Source organism: Lottia gigantea (genome assembly GCF_000327385.1).
Source record: "Lottia gigantea unplaced genomic scaffold LOTGIsca_134, whole genome shotgun sequence".
NCBI lineage: Eukaryota > Metazoa > Mollusca > Gastropoda > Lottiidae > Lottia > Lottia gigantea.
Window position 1 is genome coordinate 542291 of NW_008707502.1, and position 12361 is coordinate 554651.

The window sequence follows — 12361 nt, forward strand, 5'->3', positions numbered from 1 at the left end:
AAATGGCCAACATCATATACGAACTAGTTTTGATAAGGGAATGATCTTAACAGCAGAGAAATCGGATTATTGAACTCATTGGCAAACTGTACTAAGGTAAATATATTGAAGGAAACCACAGAAATGATCTGATATCTAAATTCTGACATTGTTTATCACTTCTAATCTAAAATATCTTCAAGATACTATAAATAGACTATTAGAACTCTCTTAACAGTGAAGGTAAAAAACAACATAGTAGAAATATATTTATAGATTTTACTACACATTAAACATCTCTTCAATATAAATACAAACTAAAATCAGATTTATCATCATTTACTTTATAATCAGCTTGCTGTTTGTGTGTTTATCTCAGACAATAAATCGTTTTTCAATATATAAGTTTCCCATTGGATAAATTGCAACACAAAAAATTGATATGTGATGTACTAACAGTGGAATAGATAATCTGCTTGTTTTGTAAAATCTATGACTTTCCCACTGCAGTGTGAAAGGAAGGATGCCTAGTTGGCTCAGTGAGTAAGACGCTTGCTTGCTAACCTGTCTAGGTCTGAAGGTCCAGGGTTCAATTACAGCAAATGTTGTGACAATACTCAATACTCACATGGTTTTCAACCTGGTTTCCTTCTTTCAGTGATGCACAGAAAAAGCTTCTTCGGTGTCTGGAGAGAACAATAAACTGAGCAGGCAAATGCTACTTTCTAGTACTACTATCAATAAACCAACTGCGCAAACTAGCGTTTATTTTTCAATTTTGTCAATATAAGGCATGAATCGCAAAGCAAATACAGTGACTCTGTCTAAGATTTATGGAAAATAAAAATGTTCAAATTAATTAAGTTTGTAAGAGAAATATCGAAATTTAAATATAAGAAACAATTGTTTGCATTATTGGTGTATAAATGCAATGGATCATACCACAAACATACATAAATGACTTAATCTTTTGTCAGATGATCAATTTTGCTTACACGCCACTTGTGCTATGAATCCCACGTTTAATTCTTAAATGTTAAAGTTATCATCTAATATGTTTCATTTACTTGTATGGATATAAAGTGATCAATATTACAGACTGGACTTAACAACCAGATCCAGATTATTAAATTGGTTCTATTTGCTGGACAAATTAATTTGCAATATACTCTTGTGGACTAGCCATATTATTTATAATTGGAGAAAAACCAGATACTAATGGTATTAATGGAGTTGTGTTGTTATGGTCATCAGTACTTACTTATAATATCAACCTACATCATCAGTCTTTATATTTATCTTGTTTATAATCATTAACTTATATAAATAATTTTATGCCTGGCATTTTACCTTACAATATACTACTATACTTAATATAAACAATCAATTCTTTATAACTTCAATTTATTTTCACTTAGGCCCTGTTTATATACAGTAATCATATTAGAGAAATTTTTTTGCATCCAATAGAGGCATTTTCTTATACATACATTTTTCTCATGTTGGTAAATTTATACCTCGTGTAAATTTGCTACACTCTGAGTATGTACACTTTATAAGTGTATCTTACGCAGATCAGATTTGGGCCATGTACATCTATATATATATTTCGTAAAGTATCTATTTCAAGTGCTATTATTTGTAAAGTTTCACTCTGTTAAAATGACACAACTTGATGGTTTTGATAATTTAATGACAGGAAATATGATAACTTTTATCAAGTATACTTTGCAATGTATGCATATGCAGTCTTTTCTGTATGATTATGAACAAGACTGTACTTAGACATACAATAAGTATTTTACGTTAGTTGTTTACACCACTTTCATTTTTAATGTGAGTGATGAGGAAAAAAGGATTATAATAACATTTATTCTAGACATGTTAAATATTATAAGTGGTCAGTTAGTAATTGATCAATTTTAAAAGACCACAATTCATCACTGAACCTTGCAAATTTGATCATTTCATATTAAGAAAAAGACTTTGAAGTAAATTTATCTGATTCTAAAGACGAAAAAGTACAAAGTTGGCTTTCTAAACGGCAGACATTATCAATAAAATCTGAAGTTACTAGATGTATACCCATAGGTATAATTCCAATCAATAGATCAGAGAAAAGGATGTCAAAATAAAAAGTCAGGTCTGAGCGGAAATGTCTTGGTGATCAGTTGTATAAGATATAAAATATATAAGAGTTATTAATGAAAGGTCAAGTAACATTTCCACCAGAACAAATTAAGAAAATCTTCTCTAATTCTCTCTATAGAGACTTTCAAAGATTTATTATAAAGATAGAAAATTCTAGACTAGGGAATTACATTTCACTCTCAATCTAGAGATAAACTAGGTCTTTGAATATCATATATTCACTGATTTCATCTTTATTTTCAGGCCATCTGACACCAGAATTTAGGTTCCTTCAGTGCATTTACTGGTTTAGATTATTTCTAAATTATTATAAAATATAGCTGTAATAGTGAGTCAAAATTTCTAATTTGGTTGTCTCCTTTTTGTTGGCATGAAATTTTATGCAAACTACTGTTGATTCTATCAAATTGTTATTGAACTGAATTGATATTCATTGCAGTGGTTTTATAAATTGCCTAAATTTGATTGATTGAACTTTTAACGATTTCCGAAGATTTCCAATTTACAGGATCTATTTAGTGCCAATTCAATGATAGATTTGTACATTGATTTGTAATAATTGGTTGAGACATAAACCATGTGTAAGCTATCATTACTATTCTATATTATTTTCTTTGAAAGTTTGACTGAAATACATCCATACTGCTAATAAAAACTGATACATCGATACTGCTAATAAAAACTGATACATCGATACTGCTAATAAAAACTGATACATCGATACTGCTAATAAAAACTGATACATCGATACTGCTAATAAAAACTGATACATCCATACTGCTAATAAAAACTGATGTTTTGTGTAACAGCATTAAATTTATTATAAGACATTTTCCAGCTTTTTGCTACAAATTCAACAAGTAGATACATAAAAAGGTTCAAGTTTTTATCCCTAAGGAATGTTATATGCTTTAACCACACAATGGCCATAGAAAACTGCAGTTGCACAAAGAACAGTAAGTTCTCTACATTTATTTGAAATATTCAAAAGCAGGGTGAAATGTGTAATTTTTGTGGAAATTTGTGATATCAATTTGTGACTATTTTACGAAATGTATTAAAACCAAATGTTGTACATTAAGACAAGTATGAAACACTATGTATTACTAATAAAGAAATGACTCATACTATCAGTAAATTATTCATAAATAGAAATTGAAAGTGTGTGAGCAATTTTCTCCAATATCCATTCATGAACTAAGGTAATATTCAATCAATAAAATTCACACCTGATATAAAATTTGTAATATAACTTCATTTTTCTCCACATTGAACTATAAAACCTTCAACAAATCCAACCGTGTCCTATATTACATGAAAAACTCTAAGAAACCATAAACTACTTAACTATTTGTTGCTTTCCTACACTCATAGTTCTGAATATATCCCATTCTGTCCTATATTATATAGCGTATTTTTGATAAAACTTAGAAAAAAACACATACAATTTGTTACTTTTATACAAATTTCCTATTAAACATATCAAATACCTTGATAAACCTCTAAAATACCTTTCAATACTCAACTATCTCTAAACAAATGTAATCCTGTACACTATAATTAATGGCAAATTTTTGCTAAAAACATAAGCCACTAAGCAATTTGCGACTTTTATAAAACACAAATTTCTTACTATATATCAAATACCTTAAACAATAAACCTATTAAATACTTTCAGGTAAATCTGTAAATATAGAGATTTTCATTGATAAACAGAGCCCATCCATGAAGCCGGTAGCTGTTGACCTAGTTATTTAAATTTGTATAAACCAGCCGGCTGGCCGGTAATAAAGGGAGGGTATGTGATGACGTTTGTTAGACAGTGACTACCTGTGTACCTTAGTTACAGATAAAATCCACGCTGACCTTATAGTTGTTCTATGAATGAATAAATGAATAAATGAATGAATAAATGAAACCAAATTTATGAAACCAGCTTGCCGGTAATAATGGAAGGATATGAGATGATGTCTGTTATAAGGTGATCTGTATACCTTACTTACATTGACATTTTAGGATAAACGTTTTTCTATGAATAAATAAATGAATGAATAATTAAATGAGTTTAAATAAGTTATTGAGTTTTATTGAAAGGTCATTTGTCTAGCTAATATGTCACCTCAGGGAGGGTACAAAGTGATTACTCTTCAAGACAAGCAATACCTTATAATGAAAGGCAATAGCTTTAGGGGATATAATTGCCTGAGAGAAAATAAAATCCTTACTATTTTCTAATGACATGAATGAAGATAAGAAGAAAGGTGTCCTGCTGTTGGTTGACCTTTGTACAATAACAATAAGAATGTGGGATATATTTTGTTCATTAACAACTGCTATCACATACTAACTGTCATCTGATAGCTTATTATAACATTCCAACATCTACATGTAACATTGACCAAACACATCTAGTTTTAGTATCATCACATTAACCTATTTCTACAATTTACAATAATTTGTGATATTAACTTCAGAATCATATTAATTTCTTGCTAATTTCTATCAAATAATGATCTAATTGAACAATCAATCTGTTAGAATTTCTGCCTTTAATAAGATCATATTTAGCATTAAAACTGTTAGTAATTCATAGTTGATCATCAGTTAGGGTAAATATTGTTGGTAGTGAAGATCATTTCATTTCTTAGCCAGATCATATTTAGCATTAAAACTGTTAGTAATTCATAATCTTTAGTCAGAGCTAGTTGAACATCAAAACTGTTTAGTAATTCATAATCTTTGGGCTAGTTGAACATCAAAACTGTTTAGTAATTCATAATCTTTAGTCAGATATTGTTGAACATCAAAACTGTTTAGTTATTCTAATCTTTAGTCAGATATTGTTGAACATCAAAACTGTTTAGTTATTCATAATCTTTAGTCAGATATTGTTGAACATCAAAACTGTTTAGTAATTCATAATCTTTAGTCAGATATTGTTGAACATCAAAACTGTTTAGTTATTCATAATCTTTAGTCAGATATTGTTGAACATTAAAACAGACCAGTTGAACTTCAGAACTGTTTATAACTTGAGGTCTACTTCTACAATATTCTACAAATGTTCACATTTTTTTCTTGTACATGTAATTTTTAGATTCCAATGTGAAAGGAATTCATGACGGGTCAATAACATTTCTAGGTTGTAAAATAAATGACTTGTGACTGGTAATAAAGCATTGAGATAATATGATGTAATTTAGAGTCTGTAACAGCATGATAACTGAATCATGAATCATGTTTATAATGATTTATACACATTTTATTGGACTTTTTATTACTGATAGCTACAGTTCAAAATAATAAAAAATCAACATTGATAAAACACGCTTCTATTTTTATTCAAAATAATCTGAATTATTACGGGGCAACCTTATATTGGACATTTTACATTAGATATATTTCAAGAGTTTAGTGTATTAAGTCAATCTAGGTCACATAGCCCCAGGTAAAATAGGTCAAGATACAGATTGAGTGTTCAAACTATGTGTTCAACTGGCATTCTTAACATTATTTTGATACATATTATATTACTAAACATAGCCAAGTCAACTACACTCAACTATGATTTTTTAGAAAAAGATTTGTTATTATATTTGTTACCGGTATGTTAAATGCAATATGGCTGTTGGGCGTGACTGTTCCGGTGTGGTGTGATTGTTAGGCTATAAATTGTTATATGTAATTCATGCAGATTGTATTATTAAATATATGTATCATAGGTGTATCAAGATTAATCAATCAAAAAAATGTCTGGCATTTTGCAGCAATTAGCTCCCTTGAGATACTCTCTATTTAAATAAGATAGACTAAATATGGTAGAATGTAATAATCACTTAGTTAAATTGTTAGATTGCACCTACCTTTTAATACGTGGATCATAATAATATGGTACTTCCTTTGGTGCTGTATGTAACATATTGTCTGTTTAGATTCTCAAATACTTTCAATTTCACACAAAATATTCCTTAAAAAACACTCAATTAACACACTATATCATGTTATATATTCATTATTTAATCTACATGTTAAATATACCACAATCTCAGACAATTTCTTAACCTAAATTCTGATTGGTTCCTAATAGAAAACCCTAAATCTACACCATTGATAATATCCTTGTCAGTTTGAGTGCTGGATACTCTACAAACGATCAATATAGAGAAATAAATGATGGCCGACACTATTAACTCTTTCCTAGTTCAAAGAGCAATGGATATCTGAGACAAACAAGAGGGAACGTCTCAAGATAACTAAAGATAAACTTGAATGTTAAAGAATGTATCTTGAAGGATGTAGAAATAATAGAAAGTAATTGAATAGGTTGTTATTTTAAGACAGACTACAACATGTTTGTAGATATTGGAGATACTTGGGAGTGTTTGTGATAGCTTGAATGATGATACAAGAATAAAAATAGTCTTCTTTTCAAATTATCCCTATCAAAAACAAAGACATTCAAATTTTTATAAACTTATCCAGGTTTTACATAATATTTATGTTCTAGATTAGGACAAAGAGTGCAATTAACTTTTAACTTTTAATATTATCTCAAGGTTCAATATTGCTTAGAGGTCTGGATTCTCAAAGGATGTTTATATCAAAAATGCAATGGTTTTTGTAGTCATTGATATGAAAACAATACCAATAATCCAAAATACAATTTAGACCTGTTTGAAGCTATGCTATCAATATAGGCAGGTCTTAGGGCAATAAAAATATGTACCATGTTTTAACAGTAAATTAAGCTTGTTAATGATATCATGTTCTAAAAAGTAAAATTCTTAGAAATACTATTGAATGATCTGTCATCAACCTACAAGTTTTATTTTATATTCAATACTCATCTACTATAGTAGTTAACATGTGTTGGTTTAAGGTGCGGGCACACAAATGGACAAACTGGTTTGTTATTATAAATCATGCCTGCACTATAAGTCCATGACCCTGAAATTGACTTATATCAATGATCAAACTCACTCAAACAAGCAAACCTTGTAACCATCCAAACTTAAAGACAAATCTTTAACTCCATAAAGGCAATCTTGACCTCCATAAAATATGCCACTGTTTCATGAGGGTTTTCAGGTGGGAGTAAAAAAAATATCCTATTTTTAATTACAATGACATGATAGCTTTAAGTATTTTTTTTACCTTTGTCAATATATGACCAAAACCAATACTCTATTACTTCACAATCACTTTTTTTTTCTCACAAAGTGACTAGATTATGACAACAAAATCATAATTTGCCTTAACCAATGATAAAATGATAACTTGAGTATAATCTAAGGGCATTTTCCATCAAGAATATATAATCCTTGAACCTAAATGGCAGTTTGTCAAACAATTTGATAGAAAACATCGCTGAGATCATTCTCCAGGGAAACCAGTGGAATAAAAGATCAAGATTATGATTAAAGTTACAATTATCAAAGGAATCATAACACATATTAGTTTTCACGTATATACCAAATATATCATATTTCTACTTCTACGATCTTGCAAACAACCTTCAAAAATACAATGTTCACATAAACCACTTTTACATTACAAAATTTATCTGTTCTCAAAAAACTGTTGAGTGTTCTGAGAACCTTCAGGAGGTTCCAAGAACACTTTGTTGTCCATGCCTTCACCTTTTCAACCGCAATTTCGTCATTATTCAGTGTAATTATTCAGTGGTCTTTGATTACATCAGGGTGATGACAAGGATTAATTCAAGAAGAGATCAACAGATAACTATGCAACAGACCCCTTGAGTTTACTGTAATGTAAATGGGCATATTTTTTCGCAGCCTGGTCCAGGGCGAAAACAAACCGCTTTATGGTGGTCTGGTGTAAAAGGAGCTTTAGACGAAGGTGGTTAAATGGATTCAAACCATTTTGTTAAACTTCTATTTTAAGAAGTAGCAAACTTTTATCTCAAGTGACACTTCAACCTTGGCAAAATTTGCTGCGCTTGTAGAAGTACCAACTTTACAATTTAACATTGAATTCAAGCAAGATCAAAAGAGCAAATGTTCGTACAATCATTTCAACCAGTCCTAGGTTCAAACAAAGCTTATTCAAATCTGAACAAACTATCATCTTCATTATTATCAGTAATGGTTGTTTTTTAAATGAAAAAAAATGTTTGAAATGCTTGATAATTATACTACTAAGTATTTTTCTCCCATTTACTTTCAAAAACACACTAAACTGTCCTTGTCCTTTACATTTGTCAAGTTTTGTGCTCAGAAACAGTTTTGACTAGTCAGAATATTTTATCAAATCCAGGAATGAATCAAAACAAAACAAAATCAGTTGCCTTTATTTTACATCTGCAATAGATATGCTAGACTATATCTGCTTTAAAAAACTTTTTGAAGAAAATTTTTAACCTTTTACTGCAGCACATATAGAAAATTGTAAGCAAATTCAAAATGTGGAAAATTATGTATATCAGGCTTAATTTTAATCATTTGATTGATGGCAGTGAATAACACATTTACATGATAGTCTTTATCAGGTAATTGTTGATTATAAACTATGAATGCATCAAAAAACAATGTAAATTGTGTTTATAAATAGAATAATTGGATGTTTAAAACAAGGGTTTGTCTATTTACAATGTATGATAAATCTACAGTAAAAGATAATAGTGTTTAGTTTCTATTTTATCTTTTATATTTCCTGTTGTATTTAAAAAACAAAGTGTTTTACTATATCTTTATATGAACAAAAAAATACCAATGGTTTTCTGACAACTGTTTGACTATAGATTCTGTTCAACATAATTATACATACTGTTTCACCAACTACTCTGTTGAAATGACCTTACATCAAATATAGATACAGATTACAGATAACAATGTTCAATGGCTACATATACTGTTAAATTACTATACAGACTGTTTGACAGACTACAGATACTGTTCAATTGACTATCTTTACTGTTCAATGGGCTATCTTTACTGTTCGATTACTATCCATATTATTCAATAGACTACATATAGGGCCTACTGTTTGATTTACTATACATATATTGGTTGATAGACTACAGATTCTGTTCAATGGCTACATATACTGTTCGATTGACAATACATATAATTTGATAGATTTCAATAAATGACTACGTATACTGTTTGATAGACTATAAATATAGTCTGATAGATTAAAGACTCTTATCAATGAATACATATACTGACTTTACATCAAGTTTGATAGACTACATATACTGTTCAAATGACTACATATTGTTCGATAGACTACGGTTCTATTCAATGACTACATATACTGTTCGATAGACTACAGTTTTGGTTTCATGACTACATATACACATATATTGTTTGATAGACTACAGATTCGTTTCAATGACTACATATACTGTTCAATTGACTATACATATACTGTTGATAGACTACAGTTTCGTTTTTTAGGACTAGATATACAGTTAAATTGACTATACATATATTGTTTGATAGTCTACAGATTCTGTTAAAGTGACCTGTCTTCTTTTAAACTTAAATACATCCATTTCCTTACAAGGATGAAAATGTAAATTTTCTCAGGGATCCTATCTACCAATTGATCCGTACTTGCCAAGACTAAATTGGCTTTAATGCTTTAATGCTTATCTATTGCCATTTTTACCAAAGGAACATAGACTGTAACATTGACAGATTATGACTCACAATATCCACTCGGATGTGTTGTTTGATAGAACAGCATATTGCCTTATATTCCAACTTCTACGATTTTACATGCATAATGTCTATTCTGACACAAACAGTCTAAGTAGAGACTCATCTATGCTCAATTAACTATAAAACGCAAACTTTGTGCATTTAATATTATGGTTGCAGGCCAAGTAATAATGATTGAATTGACAACAAAACCAATCTAAAGATAGCAAGTCTAGGTTAAAAAGAATATTGTTCACACCACCTGTTAAGAAAATATCAATATGCATATGTAAGTGCAGTTAAAGAGTGACTATATAGAGTGTAATAGTATTAATGCAGGTTAAAGTATGTAGAGAGTATTTGTTAAGAGAGATAAAAGGTATGAGATTGACAAGGTGGTTTAAAAAGTTCACATCTCACGATATTTTATCTTTAAGCTATATGACACACACATGGCTCATTACATCCAGAAACTAGCTATTAATTTGGCTTGGCCTTAAAATGGTTATCAAAGGTCATAGGTCAATTCAACTTGGAAAGAATAGAAAGGTTAGTGTCACTAAACTACAGGTGGTTAAAGGGTTAAAATAAAGCACTTTTGTAAAGCTTCAAGGGTTAATTTAGAGTTGAGAAGCAGTTGCAGATGAGAGTTGGTCTCTTTCAATTGAAAACAAACACAGCTTTAATGTTGAAAACAAACTTTATCCCATGAATAAAAATCAACATAATTATAATATAATCAATAAAAAGGAATAAAACTTTTGATATGTAATATATAAGATATAATATAAATATGATATATATGAAAAATGATTTTGCTACAAAATTCTAATCTTTCCAAGTTGTAAAGCCATTAACATAAGCCAATTTATATACTACTAAAAGCTAAAATTATTAAATTGTTTGTTCTTGGGTACCTTAGGTTTCTGATAAGTTTGATATTGATTTAGGACAACTGAGAAGAAATGAACACATTGTAACAGAGGAAGTTTTAATCACCAAATATTTAAGACATGCAGTTTTGAACCAAGTACTCACCAAAAACAAACAATTTTTACAATATCACATAATAACTATTAACTGATAACATTTGAAATAAAAGCTAAGCTCTGGATAGAATGGACAATATGCGCTCACATAGCTCAATATTGATATATTATTTAAATGTTTATAAAGCAGTGTTAAATGTATGTGTAATATGAGTGCTATAATATAATTTACTCCTAAGGCTTTCCACTAATCATCATAAATTCATTGTATCTTTTTCTAACATACATAGCATAATGTACTGTGCTAGTGCAAGAGATGTAATGAGATGGATATGCAATAAATGCCATACATTGATCAATTATGCATCAACACTGAAATGTCTATTCAAGTGTAGCAACCTTCTATTTCATTATTCAACAAGTGACAAAGTGCTGTAAATAAATAACGCATCTATAAATGAAAACATTGTGCACATGAAACTAATTATGCCTGAAACAGATGAGAAATATTATGGGCCTGATGGAAGGAAGTTTTCATGGAGTTTCCACATATTGCACAAGACATATTTGTTGGAATGGATGTTAAGCACACTGATATGAAAGCTGATTTGATAGTTTATAACTAATACTGATGTAAATGATGAACGGAATGATAGAGTGTTGTCAATTGGAATGGAATGGTTATCAAAGCAATATCAAACATTGAATGAAATAAAACTTTCTTTGAATTTTTCATATGAAATTTGCTTCTAAATGAAATTATTTCCCGGATTTTCTTTAAAGGTGTTCATAAGAAGCAGAGATTTGAATATTACTCAATTCAGAACAGAGAACAAACAAATAATTCCAAAGATTTAGTTAACTGCTTTTAAAAAGTGAGTTTGAATTGGTTAAATTGGATTCCTAGCACTGTAAGCAAGTAAATGTTAGTCAATCTAAATGTGTCAATATTTTATATAATGTGTTATATATGTGTGATGATGTTATAACTATATATGTTATAAATAACAATAATCTTGATGGAATGATGATTTCTTTATATCTTAAAGCTGACTTTTATCTGGATAGTTGATAAATTTTAAATTCTAATATGAAACTCTCGATTTCTTTTCAAATAATACTTTGAGTTGGATATGATATTTCAAGTCTTAAAGAATATTGCAGATAAGGAATGGTTTTTAAAGTTTATCACGTGAATAAATGAATTAATGGAATTTCTACTGCATAAGAAAAGTCAACTGTAACATATAAATATCAAATACGCCATATATCAAAAAAAAAAAAAATTATATATGGAATGTAAAAATCAAAGAAATCAAAAAATTCACAATCACAAAGAAATTACAACAAATAAAATCACTACCATATGGTTTAACATTGAGCTAATTTCTAGAAATTTGAAAAACACCATTTATTCAAATTCACCAAACATCTAGGTTTATAATAAAAATTTAAAATCTAATGACTAAATATTATTAGCTTGTTATTTTCACAGAATAGTTGAAAATTTGAAAAATAATGCCCAACCATATGATCAAATAATCAAGTAGAAAATAAGATTGTTAGAGTTATTTC